Genomic DNA, 15,494 nt, shown 5'->3' with positions numbered 1-15,494 from the left:
TATCCCACACGAGGAAAATGGTCTCCACTTCTATATATGAACCACAGCTCACAAAATACCAAATGTGGCCTCAGATGGCAGATCAATGTGTTCTTCATTACTATTACATATAGTGTTTTTACTGTAGCATAGTACTAACTCTGATACTTTTCTTGGGCTTGAAATCTAAAAATTTTCCCTACCGGTTCTGTGGGTGTGGCTTAATTGGTGGGCGTGGCTTGGTGGTCAGATGACTCAGTGGGCGGGGCCAATAATAAATAATAAAAATAATAAACAAAGTATAAAAAACAATAAGAGGTATCAAAAACCAACTTTCACACTTTACACACACAACACAACACAACACAACTGACTCACACACAATGTAAAAGCAGCTGCACTTCACACTTCACACAGCCACAAAAAGCTCAAAAACCAACTTTCACACTTTACACACACACAACTCACACATACACACACACACACAAAATGCCACATACAGCTTTCTGAGATTTTGTGTTTTTGTGTAGTTAGAGTGAAACACTACAAAAACAACCAAATCTCAGAAAGCTGCACAAATATTTTATTTTATTATTTTATTTTATTTTATTGTGGACTTCAAATCCAGAGATCCTCAGCTAGCAAAGCAGGAAGTCAAAGCAAGCTTTTTTTTTTCTTCAGTAGTTGAAGAAGGCATGCAGTTGCAGCCGGAAAGGAGCAGTAATTATAGGTAAGTGAGGAGGGAAAATTAGCTGGGTATGGGTGGGGGCTCTTGTAAGTGGGGGCTGTTAAAATGCGAGTTTAAAAGCCTGTGAAGATCAGGAAACTCCTCTGGGATCACTAGAGGAGGCTTTTAAACCCTGGGGTTTTTTTCTTTTTTTCCCCCCCCTTTGGCTGAAGAGGGTTTTTTAAAAAAAACTTTTAAAGGGTTTTGATCTCTGCTCAGCCCCGCGATCATCAGTTGTTTTTTTTACTTTTAAAGGCATGTTTCGGCTGAAGAAAAACTTTTAAAAGTAAAAAAAAAACCTCTGCTGATGGTGCGGCTCAGCAGAGGCAGGGGGCGGGACCAGGAATTTTTGCTACCGGTCCTCCGAACCAGCACCTGCCATCGCTACCTAATCGGGGGAGCCGGTGCAAACTGGGAGCATTTCACCCCTGGTAATAACCGGAGGTGCTGATTAAAGACAGTGAATAATCAATGGGGTTGTCATGAATGTTTGTCAATGGTAATGGATAATTAACAACAGTCAATTAGGGAGGGAAGATTAGCCATTCAGAAATTCTTTGGTTTTGCTAGTTTAACTCTCAAGATATTTTTTTCATCCATGGTAAAACTCAAAAGCTTTCATTGCAAATTTTAAATAAATATTTGTGCTTTCTCCTACTGAAATCAAGTTAAAAACTGATAATGAATTGAATTAGCTGCCACCTATGTTAACTTTATAACAGGAATGATATATCTCTTCCAGGGTGAAATGCTCCCAGTTCGGACCGGATTTCCTGATCCGGTAGCAATGGTGGCAGGTGGTTTGGAGAACCGGTAGCAAAAATCCATGCCCCCCCATGCCCAGCTGAGCTGCGCGATTATCAGAGGTTTTTTTGTTTTGTTTTTTACTTTTAAAAGCATTTTCTCTTGGGCCAAAAATGCTTTTAGAAGAAAACAAAAGTCTCTGACAATCAGGCAACTCAACTGGGATCGTCAGAACCATTTAAAAGCATTTTTTTACAACCTCTTCAGCTGAAGTGGTTGTAAAAAAATGCTTTTAAAAGTAAAAAAAAAAAAAGTTGGCCACGTCCACCCAGACACATTACCCCCCCAACCAAGCCACACCCACAGAATTGGTAGAAACAAATTTTACATTTCACCACTGATCTCTTCTCAGGAATGCTCACAACTTTGTTCCCATCTTGATTTTGTGAGGGGTTAGGAAAGTTATCAGAGGGGGAGGGAACACTAGATATTTAATACATATTTAAATGGAATAAAGCTTTTAAAGTTTTAAAATATGTTACATAAAGAGTAATATATTGCTCAGTATACCATGTTAACTGAATCAATAATACAGCAAAATTATTACACAATCTTATCTGAGTCCATCAAGGAATGAAAACACAGGCAACTTCAACGCCCCACCCAAAAAAAAAAAAATCAAAGGAACTACTGCAGTTCATATCCATACAATTATTGAAAAAAAGGAAGCAAGCAAGATTTTACATTGTTGGTGTATTTTTTATTTGTGTATTATTGTGTATTTTTATATTGTTGTTTTATATTGTGAGCCACTCAGTTGCTTTAGAGTTGGCAAGTATCTAAATCTAATAAAATACCTTAATTAAATAAAACTGTTTTTTTAATTTTTTGATAGAAGATTTTATGTTGCTCTGGGAAGATTCTCTAAGGATGGGCCTTTTCAGGATATACAGCATTCAGGTATTTGACATAATCACTTGAAAAGCATGGTAGCTGAACAAAATACATAGTACTTCCAAGGTTATTCACCTCATAAACCTTTAAATTGTGATCAATAGAAAAAACAGTTGACAATATATCTACAATAGTAGCATCTCACATATAACAAGTACGAAGTTACACCATGTAAAGTACTCCAATTAGTTCTTGAAGCGAATTTAGAACCTTCACTACTCAATGCTGCACCAAAGGTATAAGTGGCATTTGAACTTGAAGTGTTATCTTTCCCTGGTAAAAGCCATTACTTCAAACCTGAGTCAGCTGTATTCCAGGCAGAAATTCTGATACAGAGAAGTAGCAGAGAAGACTACAGCATTCAGTACTGTAATGTATGCATTAAAGTACACAGATTTACACTATGAATGTTGGTATATATAAATCACATATCTTTGGAAAAATAAAAATTCCAGACTTGGCACAATCTTTCTTCTAAGATGCCAGATGAATCCATTTTAAAATGACATAAGTGAAAAGTATTCCAACATTCAAGAAAATCCCTTTTCTTACTAAAAGGCATTCTCTATCTGTTTTAATCATAGTTTTTACTTACTCATTAAACTTAATGTTAACGCTGTCATCATGGCTTACAATATATCAAAAAGTATGAAGTTATATTATTCAGCATTTGGAAACGCCTTACATTTAAAAGCAAAAATATTAATTAGCAATAAATAATCAAATTACCAGAATGCTATCATACAGAGCCTAGCATTCTGAACATAACCAATGTTCAGAAATTTTACAGTAAGCTGAACAAGTTTTCAGCTAAAAATGAACATCAAAAACCATAATGGAAGATTAACGAATTGTACATTACAATTGCTTCAAAAAATAAAAATATTTTCACTTTTTTCAATTTTATTAGAATCACCAGTTTGTGTATGGATTCAATAACTACACCTACATTTTTCTTACTTATTTTTCAACGAATTGACTGCAGGTCTTTTATATCTGCACTTTTCATAAATCCTAATGTTACAGAATTTTACACCCTAACCCTAACCTTACTTCAAATGATTTTAAGAAGCAATGCACATTTCACATTGCCTCACTTACCTGTAACCCAGAAAAAAGAACTGGTAATGGTGGACCTTTCCATTACTCGCAGTTCTGCTTAATCACAAAAACTAAACCATGGTAGAGGATCTGCTTGCACCATAAGGTTACTAAAGGAGCACTGCAGTTTTTACTGTGCTTAATTGGATTTATAAAAGGTAATCTTGGAAGAGTCATTAACAGCTTAGTTTCTTGTGCTGTGCTGCATAGTAAGTACAAAATACAATACTAATATTTATCTAGATTGGAACTGCATTCAATTTTATTCACTGCTCTTCTGTTTCTTCTCATTTTTATTGTATTATTTATTATTTTGCATTTATTTTGTTCATTATTAAACTTGGAAAATGTCAAGTTAGGAGATTAAAGAAAAACATAGCTAATGAATAAAAGACAGGAACCCAAGGCTCTTATATTAATATCACTTTTTAAAAAAATCATAATACAATATTTTTACTATTTTGAAATCCAATTGATTTTGAAATTTGAAATTTTCAATTATAATAAGCTGATATTAATAATAAATTAATATATAAGCATACATTTATGTAAAATTGTGTTTATTGCTTTAAATAACAGAAAATGAAAAAAATAAACACAAAGTTAACTATAATGCAAATACACATAAAACTATGCATAAAAACTGCTTTAAAACAGAAAAAATGCAACAGAAAAGGAGAAAAACTATAAAGTATCATAGCCATTAACAGTTACAATCCTATATATACTTATCTAATGTAAATATTATTCAAGTACATATATATTCATTTCTAGTACATTTATAGAAATATTCATTTTTAACTTATTTTATGAATGCCTGTCTAGATCCAGATTTACAATACAATCCACTGTTTTTATTCATTTCAATAGACTGAATGTAAGTGCGTAAAACTGCAGGCTAGGTTGCTTGGATTCAGGTACTACTGAAATATGTTATGATTATTAATGACATGTTGTGACTATATGTTATATGTCATGACTATTAATTTCAGTAGAATTAAGTGCCTATAATTTAGTTTTATTTCTACCTTTTATATGTAAGGTTAATTCAATTTACTTTAGCTATGTTAACATTGTTTCTGAAATGTTCATTATTTAGGAGGAAAAAACAAATGTCCTCCAAATCTTTAATAACTCTTATCTGCTGTAGATTACATCGCCAATGCTAAGAGAGCATAAAAGTAGTAACCCAAAATACACTTCTCTTGTAATTAGAGCCTGACAAAATATAGCCTACATAGCTTAATCTACTTAAAGTAAATATAGAAATTTAAGAGAATAAAAGGATAAAATAAATGCAGCTGCCAAAACCTGATAAAGTAAATAAAGTAAATATTTTGGAAATTGTATCAGAACTCAAACCCCACCCCACCCCAGTAAATAGCATGTATAGCAGTCTATAAGCTAAAATGAAATTGTATTTTAGCAACAAATTTTCTTGTTCTAATGATTGTTCCTTTTACATTACTGACAATGTATGAGTCACTGTATTCATTATGCGTATAGTAATTTAAATTCATAGAATTTTAGAGAGAAGTATCTATTCTAGTTATGCAAACATTAAGTTTCTAGAGGCAGCTAGCTATTGAATGTATGGAGCTTAATTCTGCAAAAGTATTTTATCAGCTAATGATTTGTCTCTGACTACTAGGCAAAGAATCTGAGTTTCTAATAAAGGAATGGTTTTGGCTCAGTGGAGTGAGCTCATTTAAAAGTGCAAAGCAACCTTCTACTTTTCCTAAAACTACATTTAAAAAAAGTAAAACAGAAAAGGCATAAAATCTTGTCTATGATAACATATATGAACCCATCTCCATCCTTTCTTCATTATCTTGCTCACTGTTACTTTCAACCTGCAAAAAGTGTTAAATGTGCCCTTTGGCCACTAAAAGGTTTTCTACCCCTGCTTTTATTTTAGTGTCATTTTCTTTGTTACTAATACTTGCAGTTTTACACGTTGGCCTTCACTCCAGAGCCAGGTCTAGTGACATCAATAGCTGACTGAGAAAATGAGAATAGCCTTGCCGATCTTAGTCCCGTCTAGCTAGTGTTCCATTTTACATTTCAGATTAGTCAAATTTAGGTAGTGCTCAGTGGGATTGTATGGAAATACCAGAGCAGAATAAAAGGTAGTAGTAATAGTAGTACAGTGATATTGTTGCCAAGGAAACAGCATTAATGCATCTCTATTTTTCAGGAACTGAGCTTGAATTAGGGATTATCTTTTTTACCTCTTCAATAGATATTTTTGCATAAGAACAATATGAATGCAGTAGCCGGTTCTATTCACAAACACTCTATGTAAGTAAGAATTGGGAAAGGAAGAGATACAATACAATCTTATCTTCACTTAAAATAAAATTTCATTTTCTATTCATTCAGTTTCTATTCAGGTTTCTTATTCATTCTCAAGTAGATTGCATGTGTATTGATATCTCAAATCATCACTGCATGATCTGCGGCAGAAGACGGCTTGTCTCTCAAGGACCAGTAGAGGGGGAATGCCATTCACACAAGGCAAAATCAAACAATTATTATTAACAATTAGTACATTATTACTTGATGTACACTAAAAAATGGGCTTTAATTACTATTCCAATACCAAACTGTGTATCTTTTTTTTAATGTATGAATAGCCATGTTTTTAAAATATCGTAAGCCATCAGTGGAGGTTCTCAAGAAAAGATTGGACAACCATTTGTCAGGGATGGAATAAGGACTTCTGCCTAGGACAAGGGCAGGAGTCCTTATTCCATCCCTGACAAATTAGGTCTCCAAGGTCGCTTCTAGTCCTATGATTCTATTGTTCTGGAAATAAGTAAATATTAATAGGTACTCTACCACATAGCAATAGTAATAGCAATAGCACTTAGACTTATATATCGCTTCATAGTGCTTTTACAGCCCTCTCTAAGCAGTTTACAGAGTTAGCATATTGTCCCCAACAATCTGGGTCCTCATTTTACCCACCTCGGAAGGATGTAAGGCTGAGTTAACCTTGAGCTGGTGAGATTTGAACTGCTGAACTGCAGCTAGCAGTCAGTTGAAGTAGAGTACTGCACTCTAACCACTGCGCCACCTCGGCTCTTTATGGGGGAAAATACCCATGAATTTATTTCACATCAGCCACAAAGCACGCAAAGTATTACAAAAACGTCCCATTTTACTGATTTAGAACAGCAACATTATGCAAATAAGTCATTTAAAAATTAGTCGTATGAGGTGCTGCTCTTGAAAACAGTCCAGATACTTCTGTTAGTACCAAACACAATGACAATAAGAATACTCTTTGGTTAACTATGGTAATTGGGGCCACAATTTCCATTGCAAAGCAATATGGTTGCAAAGCCAGATATCACCTGACTACATTGCTTAGTGACAACAATAGCAGCAGCTCCCCTTGCTGTTATGTTAAGCAAGGATTGCTAAGGGAGAATGTCCTCCCAACTCCTTCTAGTTTCCAACAACAAATGTCAGTGGAGAAGTTAGCAGGATGCTTGCAGGTCCCAGATGATTGATAAGTGGGCAGGTAACTAGTTGCTCCCAGGTGGTGAACGGTGCACAAGGGGCCATTGTTGAGTGGCATGAGTGTGGTGAGGCTTGGGGTGGCCACTACCAAGTGTTGGAAACTTACCAGAGTTGTGGGAAGCTGGCAGGAAAGTTCACAAACAGTGACCACCTGACTATGGAACAATGCAATTGTCATAAATGCAAGCCGGTTACAAAGTGCTCAGATAACAATCACATGACCATAGGAATGCTGGGACAGTCATTATTTAAAGGACTCATTGAGCACCATTGTAATTCAACCAGATGCTGAACAAATTGTTGTTACTTGCAATAGTAACTGGAGCTGGGCATTTCAGACACAAATATAACAAAGTGCTTCAGAACAGACAGGTGTGCAAACATACTATCTTTCTGCAGTTCCTTAAAGCAGCTGTATCTGTTCACAGGATCACATGGTCATTTACAGCAGAGTAATATCAGAAAAAATGAACTTGCTTTAAAAGGAAACAGATTGAAGTTGCATGCATGCCTCTGTGTATTCTGAAGCTTTCTTCTTTTGAATCAGAAACAGTGAACACACTTGGTATTACTCAAACATATGGTGCTGTTACTGTGTTATGTTTACTGATTTCTGATTTGCTTCTGCCGTCAATTGAAAGTGCTACTTTTAAGAATAAAGCATTCATGGAGCTATAATTTCTGCAGTGTTATTACATGCTCACATTTGGCAAATGACTGCTCAAAGTGGGCATGGTACTCTCCTCAAAAAACACAATGTCATTCATAGAAAGTTTTTGACCAGCTCTTAATTTGCTGAATTTCGATATCAGATGAGGAGTCTTCCCCCCCACCGCCTTCCCGCACCTTATTATGCTTATTTTAGGTATATTAGATTTTTGGAGATTAAGCGCTGCACTGTTATTCTCTACTTTTGCACATTACATTTTTCTGCTACTTTTAATAATAATAATTATTATTATTATTATTATTATTATTATTATTATTATTATTATTATTATTATTATTAATTTTATTTATAGACCGCCCTTCTCCCAAAGGACTCAGGGCGGTTTTAACGCTGAAATTTATTGGTTTAATAATTTTTTAACATGCCTAACCCTGAAACTTATGATAACTGAAAAGGAGATGCTTCTGTATAATATTGCCTGAATAATCAATGTGTTTTGTATTAACCACAAGAGAACAGAACAGTAATAATTTTTAAATAACAAAGGCTATATGCCAACATGGGAAAATTAACTACACAGAGAAATAAGATGCAATTCTGGCCATTTTGTTTATAATGCACTTCTGAATTAAGTTGTGCATTCTTTGCAGATAATAGTAAAGCCAGAATTATCTCATTTGTTTATATCTTCTCTTGTTATCTAACACATACAATTACCACAAGAGAGTTACTGTTGAGAAAAATAAGATGAAAATCTTGCTTCAAAAGTAATTGAAAGTGCTTGGTTTAATTGTACATACTATCCTGAGACCAATTACCCCACAGGTTTGGCACCCAGTTTTTATAGGCAACAACGCAAAGCTGCTAAAACAAGTGTTCTCTCTAATAAATGAAGCATCAATGCAACAGTACAAAAGAAAAAAATATTTTTCTGTCATCAGCATGCTATCTAGTCTATCACCTTTTATTATTTGTTAATGCAGAAAATGGTAATATGTGCAAAATAACATTAAAAATGAAGAATTCAAGGGCAGTTTTTTATAAATGTAGTATACACACACACTGTAATTTGAATCAGTTTTAATAAACTCCAAAAAGTTGGTAATATAAACAATAATGCCATCCAAAATTCACCAAACCTCACAAATGAAAATATGTATAAAATTAAGTGCAAAGGAAGGATGAAACATTTTATTATGAAATAATGACAAATCAAATCACACTCCTATCTCAAGACGTACAATATTTTAATACTGCTTAATTCCACCAATGGGATTACAAAATGAATTAGACTAATTGTGACATTTGGACTCAAGGCTTTTTTTAATGAGCTGGAACAGGGGGCATTTGTTTGCATCCCACATAAAGAGGTAATTTACCTGAAGCAAAATGTAGTATTAAAAAAAAGGATGGGTCAATCTTTTTATTTTAGGGAGTAAAAATATTGAGAATAGTTTCATTACTATGGGTTTTCTTATATGGTCACATTTTCTGAGCCACTAAATAAAAGGAAAAAAATCAAATCTTATATTCCACTGGAAAAACCTGGAAAAAAGCTCAGTGAACATTCTGGTCAGATTTTAATATATAAATGAAATTTTCAAGAAATAACATGTGATTGGTTCAGCACCATTATTTTTAACTTACCTCAATGGGAATATAAAATGGATGTTTGTCTCACATAAAAGTCAATAATGGGACTTTAGCATACTTAATATTGGAAGAATAAATACCAAAGCTGGCTGGCACCAGGCAAAAGCAAATTGTAAAAAAAAAAAAAAAAAAACACCTGTAAAATTGGGATGCTTTAGAATTGAATGCTTTGAAGAGTAAAAAAAAAAAATCTTACAGAACAGAGATTTCCAACACAGGTTCAAATGAAGCTATGAGCTGTTAAGCACTGAGGGGTATCTTTATTAGATATATATATATATGTATATTTACAGCATCCAGAAATTGAAAACATTAGAGCTTGGTTTGGATTATTGTTAGCCAAAATACATATGGAAAGCAGTCTAGGACGCTTCACAGAGTCTTCCACTCCCTCACACCTGTTTGCTTCTATTTGCAGTCGCAAGAAATGAAGAAGACAATATAGGATGCTCAAGCTCGGAAAGTGTTGAGAAGATGAGCACTTAAGACTTCCACACTTGCAAAAAAATAATAATGTAGGGGACCAATTCGAGAGCTACGGAGGCAAGGCCTGCTCTAGGAATATCGGGGTCGGGGCGGGGGTGCAGAGAGGCCACAGGGCCCTAGCAAACCCCAGCTCCGAGGGGGCTGAGCCGCGGGCTTGGAAAGCAGCCTGGAACCGCTGCGAGATGCGAGCCGCAGCCGAGGAAGACCGACACGCGACCCCGAACTCACCGGCGAACCCACCTGATCAGGGCCGGCGCCCGGAGAGCCCCATCCTGCGCTCCTGCACCTCCTCCCGGCGCCGGCCCAGGCCGGCATTGGAGAAGGCCCGCGTGAGGGGCGGGGCGGGGCGGCCGAGGCGAGGGAAAGGCACCGGCGGCCGGGGAAGAGAAGGAGCTGCCAGCGCGCCTGCGTGGCGCGGGAGGCCGGCTTTGCGGGCCTGGTCTTCTGGCGGGAAATGCGGAAACCTTCACTGAGATGCTCTTCCAACGGCTTCGACTGTGTTATGCTGCAAGAAGATACGGCTGTTAGCCTTTCCGCTTTGGGTGTGGACTGAACGCTCCTCTATATTCAAGCTTTGCAGTGAAAAATTTCCTGATAGTCTATGACTATCATGAAGTGTTGTATCATGAAGTGTTAAATTTGTACCCTATGACTATCATTAAGTGTTGTAAGTGTTGTACCTTGATGAAAGTATCTTTTCTTTTATGTACACTGACAGCATATGCACCAAGACAAATTCTTTGTGTGTCCAATCACAGTTGGCCAATAAAAAATTCTATTCTATTCTGTTGAAGACCAGGAGTTAAAATCTAAATGTTTGCCCTCTTTTGGCCTTATTGCCTGATCCCCAGCAACCAGCCCCTCTGAAGAACACTAGCTGGTAGGACTTTGGGGAAGAAAGATGCCTTCGAGTCAGTGCTGACTTCTTTCAACCACCTGGACAAGTCTCTGAAGTTATCTTGGCAAAATTTCAGAAGTAGTTTGCCTTTCCCGGCTTCCTAGGTTGAGAGAGAATAGCTGGGCCAAGGTCACCTGAGGCAACTTGTGCCTAAATGGAACCTGAACTCACAATCTCCTGGTTTCTAGCTGTGCCTTAATCACTGCACTAAACTGACTTGTCTTAAGAGGATTGCCAGATGTCATCACTACCAGAAGATAGAGTTCATGCATTGCTATTTTCCTAGTTACATCTTCCTAGCATATCTTAAATGTACCATAGCAATATTTTTTTGTTCTGCCATGGTCTCTGTAATGGTGCCTTCATTTCACTCCCAATCCATGAAGGAGATAAATTCATTCCTATTCCAACATCACTCAAAGCTATAAATCCAGTTAGGCTTTGACACTCATTGCTATGGAAGGAAATCTAGTGATTTCAAACAGTACAATAATAGAAGCAAGAGGGGGACAGACATGGGGAAATTCTATTCCAACAGATAGTTTCTACCAACTTAAAGGAGGGGTCAAGTTGAACTTGATCAAATACTTTGGCCACCAAATGAGAAGAGAGGATACATTGGAAAAGATGTTGGAAAGATTGAAAGCAAAAAGAGAAGGGGACAGCAGAGGATGAGCTGGTTAGATAGTGCCATCGATGCAATGAACATGAATTTGGCAAACTCCAGGAGACATGGCATGCTATGGTGTATGGAGTCATGAAGAGTTGGACACAATTTAGCAACTGAACAATTCAACTCAGCAGAGTGGAAAGAGTAGGTGATTTTCAAAGTGGTGAGAACAGTGTTTCTCAAACTTAACAGTCTGGAGATGTGTGGATTTGCCAGCATGCAACATGGAAGCTGAAATTCATACACAGAAACCGTGTGCTATAGAGATTTGCAAGAAAGAGATGGTAATCTTTTCGCACAGATTAAATCCCAGTAACCAATGAGTGATGTATTTTGAGTGTTGGGTGCAGGTAAGAGCTGCTATGCTTCAGTCTCACTTGAACTTCCTGAAAACATATTGCTGAAGACTGTGAGAAACAGTTTGCTCTAGCAAGCCCGATTAGGAACAGTAGCAAGTTTCATTTGTATTGCACAAGAAAATAAGCTGGGTCCAGCCAAGGTGAGAAAAGGAACAGCTGATTGCTCACTTGTCCACAGATCATAGGACTGAAGCATAAACAGTTTCTTCCCACCATGGCCAGAAGCAACAATCTACCCAAGGTTAGATGCATTCTTTCCACCCAAATAAAAACAAAAGGAAAAAAAGGCCTCTTAAAACTACGTTCAGTCCACCATTTCTTTATGACACTTTTAGTCTGCTATTTTCTTTTCATGGTTTATAAACCCAAAACAAAGTTTTGGACTGTTTTAAGGTACAAAAACAATCAAGACAAAGGAGTGGGTGCATGGTCACACTGAATTATACTAGTCTTTCTGGATTTCTGAGTTCAAAAAAAATATGTAGGAATTCTGAATTATTCCATTGTTGCAGTGCAATGCTAATCTGCAGAAGACATCAGAACAAAACAGTTCTTTCTTTATTGTATCACTTGCAAGTGTTTCTGAACACTAACAATTCTTGGCCTAGCACATATACCAACAAAATATTATATAGTATTCTAATAAGACCCAAGCATGGGTGAAAAGGAAGGGTGCATTTTATTGAATTTCGGGAAGGGTGACCCAAATTGCAGCCCATTTGTAAACAGGAAAATCTATAGCTAGAGTATGCTTGATAATACCAATATAAACCAATTTTACTGTACATAAGTTCAGTATAAGACAGGTAACATTCAAATTCAGTATAGGACAAGTAACATTCAAAATCCAAGCAGTAATTTAGGTCAGAGATAATTATACATTATACATAATATATAATTATAATACGGTACAGATAGATAGATATAGATATATACTTAGATTACTATAGTAAATAAGTACATTTATTACATATATACCATGTTCCCCAAAAATAAGACCCTGTCTTATATTTTTTTTGAACCCAGAAATAAGCGCTTGGCCTTATTTTCAGGGAGGTCTTATTATTTTGGGATATGTGGAGCAAGATGGGGCTCCTCTTGTTGTCTTACCTGATTTCCAGCTCTGTGTTTAAATTTTTTGGGGGAGGGATTATTTTTGGGGGGAGGCTTATTTTAGCGCATGCGCTCAAAAGCCCGATTGGGCTTATTATCAGGGATTGTCTTATTTTTGGGGAAACAGGTAGTAAATAAAGGCTGATTAAAAATATTTTTTAAAACTTAAACTATATCTAGTTATCTTTTGTTGTTGTTGTTGATGATGATGATGATGTCCATTCAGTTCTATGGGCAAAGTCTCTCCACATCTTCTGATCTTGCACTACTTCCTTGAGTTTTTCTAAGCTCTAACTGGTGTCAGCTTTGAGGGTGTCTAGCCACCATATTTTTAGACATTATTAGTAACTCAACAGAAAGTTTCAGCATACTAGCATTCATCAAATGCTGCAAGCTTCAGGGCTTCCAAGTTGCCAGCAAGCATTCTGTTGTAGGACCAGAAAATTTAAGTCATCTAGCCACTTTACTTTACTTTAACCGGCTTCACAATTCATGAAGTGTGTGATTTCGGCTACTGTTACCTTATAAACTTTGGCTTAGCATTTTATCTAATATTTGTAACTCAGTTTATGTGTTAGAATTTTTTTAAATTATCAGAAGATTTATTAGGGCTAATCAAATAATTACAAAATAATTGATAAGTTTTATTTTTTTAAAAATGTCCAGAAGACTGAACATCAACAAAAATGTTCTGTCAAAAGGTTTGGTAGAAAAGATCCAGTGTGCAGTACTTAAAATTTAAAACATAAAATAACCTAAGCTGAGAATTAAAATACTTCAGCTATTGCTGAAATGTAGAACTAATGAAATGGTCTTTTTTGGGCTGATATCAATATCGGGTGATTATATGGACATATCCACATAGTTCTCTCAGCAACAATATGGAACCTCGCCATTGTCTTCTTCCATCATGCCTTCTCAACTTCACAGTTAATCTACAATTTGGGGATTTCCCCATAGTTTCCCCTATGTCTAAGGGCTCAGGTTGGTAAGGCAAAACTAGAGAGAAAAGCATTACCTAAACAAACTGCTTTCCTAGCCCAACAGGAGACCCTATCTCCTGACTCACATCACCGGAAAGAAAAAGCCTATGGTTTAATCTCTAGATCCTAGATATAGGTAAAGCTCTGGCTCCTTTGTGCTGCAAATGGGCAATTAACTCTTGTGTTTAAGGTTTCATTCTACAATTAAGATCATAATCTAGCTGAGTTATTTTCTTAGAGTCTTGGGCCAAATCTGAATAGAAGGTTAAGAGCCTGGAGAACTCTGATTTACTGCAGACTCCTGGTGTGAAGCCTAACACCATGCACCAAGCAAGTCCTTTTTGAGACCAGGGGAGCTTGGCTGGGCACCTGCTGCTAGAGAAGCTGTGGGCTGCTTAATTGATTCTTTGTTAACACCTGAATATAAATTCTCCTTAAGGGTACAATTTGCCCTGCAGGCTCCAAGGAAGTATCTAAAACTGAATGACTATTTGGAAATCCTAGTTTGAATGACTCAGGAAACACTGTGGATTGTGAGATAAGCAAAAAGAGTGGATTCAAAAGAGAGTGGTTCCAAATCATTATTTCTCAATTCCAAAACTGATGTTGCCTTAAGACAATGTTTAAAAAAAAACCAACCCAACCAACCCACTATTTCATGTTTTACATATATCAGAGTTTATAATTTACTTAGGCCCCAAGTTAAGGAATGAAGTATATAAACCTTTATGGAAAGAGTAATCTATATAAGCTCCAGTCATTTAAGTAGTGTTCTCCTGGGTGTAGGATAATGGAAAACTTTTGGTTGTAAACATGCCAAAGATGGCAGCCATCTTATGAATGTGACTCATATCATTGTCCCAGTGTTGTAACTGTTCATCAGATTGGAGAACTTGGTTTCCTCCAAGCAGAACAGGGATTTTTGCCGCTATCTGGCCAAACTCCAATATTAGGAGGGGACTAGGGTGAGTATTATCATTTATCTTCCTAATCACTTATGGTAATTTGTACCCACCCAGATGACTATTCCCATTCAAGCCAGTTATCAAGCATCCAAAAAGTGAACACATGAGGGAGGTCAGCTGTAAGAACTTCAAATCCAGGTCGTAAATACCTATTTTTGATTCCTCCAAGTGACCGGTTGTTAAGTGAGGGCTACCTGTCTCTCTTTACAGAACCATAAGCTCCTTCGTTCTAGTTCTAGTAAGGTGATGATGTCAAACTATTTAACACCACTAACAATACTTCTACCCTTCAAGATGACCTTGACTTTGTTTCCGATTGGTCTAAAACTTGGCAACTCCAAATCTCAACCAGCAAATGCTCAATCTTACATATTGGAAAAAAGAACCCTATCAATAAGTACAAGCTTGATGGTCATTACCTTACTGACGACCCCCACCCTGTCAAAGATCTTGGAGTTTTCATATCAAACGACCTAAATGCCAAAGCCCACTACAACTACATAGCAAAAAAGGCTCTAAGAGTTGTAAACCTAATTTTACTCAGCTTCTTTTCCAAAAACTCTACACTAACTAGAGCATACAAAACATTTGCCAGACCTATTCTTGAATACAGCTCATCCGTCTGGAACCCTTACCACATCTCTGACATTAATACAATCAAACG

At 36.5% G+C, this 15,494-nt stretch overlaps 1 protein-coding gene across 2 annotated transcripts in view; it reads right to left on the bottom strand.

The window, feature by feature from the left end:
- Positions 1–10,213, bottom strand: part of PTPDC1 (protein tyrosine phosphatase domain containing 1) — a 40,766-nt gene extending 30,553 nt beyond the window's left edge. The window contains exon 1 of one of the 2 annotated variants that reach the window (XM_058172791.1): positions 10,083–10,213. The gene's annotated coding sequence lies outside the window, so the exon portion shown is untranslated. The remainder of the gene's footprint in view (positions 1–10,082) is intronic. The other variant, XM_058172794.1, reaches the window with a different exon arrangement.
- Positions 10,214–15,494: the final 5,281 nt, after the last annotated feature.

The sequence above is a fragment of the Ahaetulla prasina genome, chromosome 2 (assembly GCF_028640845.1).
Source record: "Ahaetulla prasina isolate Xishuangbanna chromosome 2, ASM2864084v1, whole genome shotgun sequence".
Lineage (NCBI taxonomy): Eukaryota > Metazoa > Chordata > Lepidosauria > Squamata > Colubridae > Ahaetulla > Ahaetulla prasina.
The sequence above is the reverse complement of the archived record's forward strand: the minus strand, read 5'-3'. Positions and strand labels throughout refer to the sequence as shown.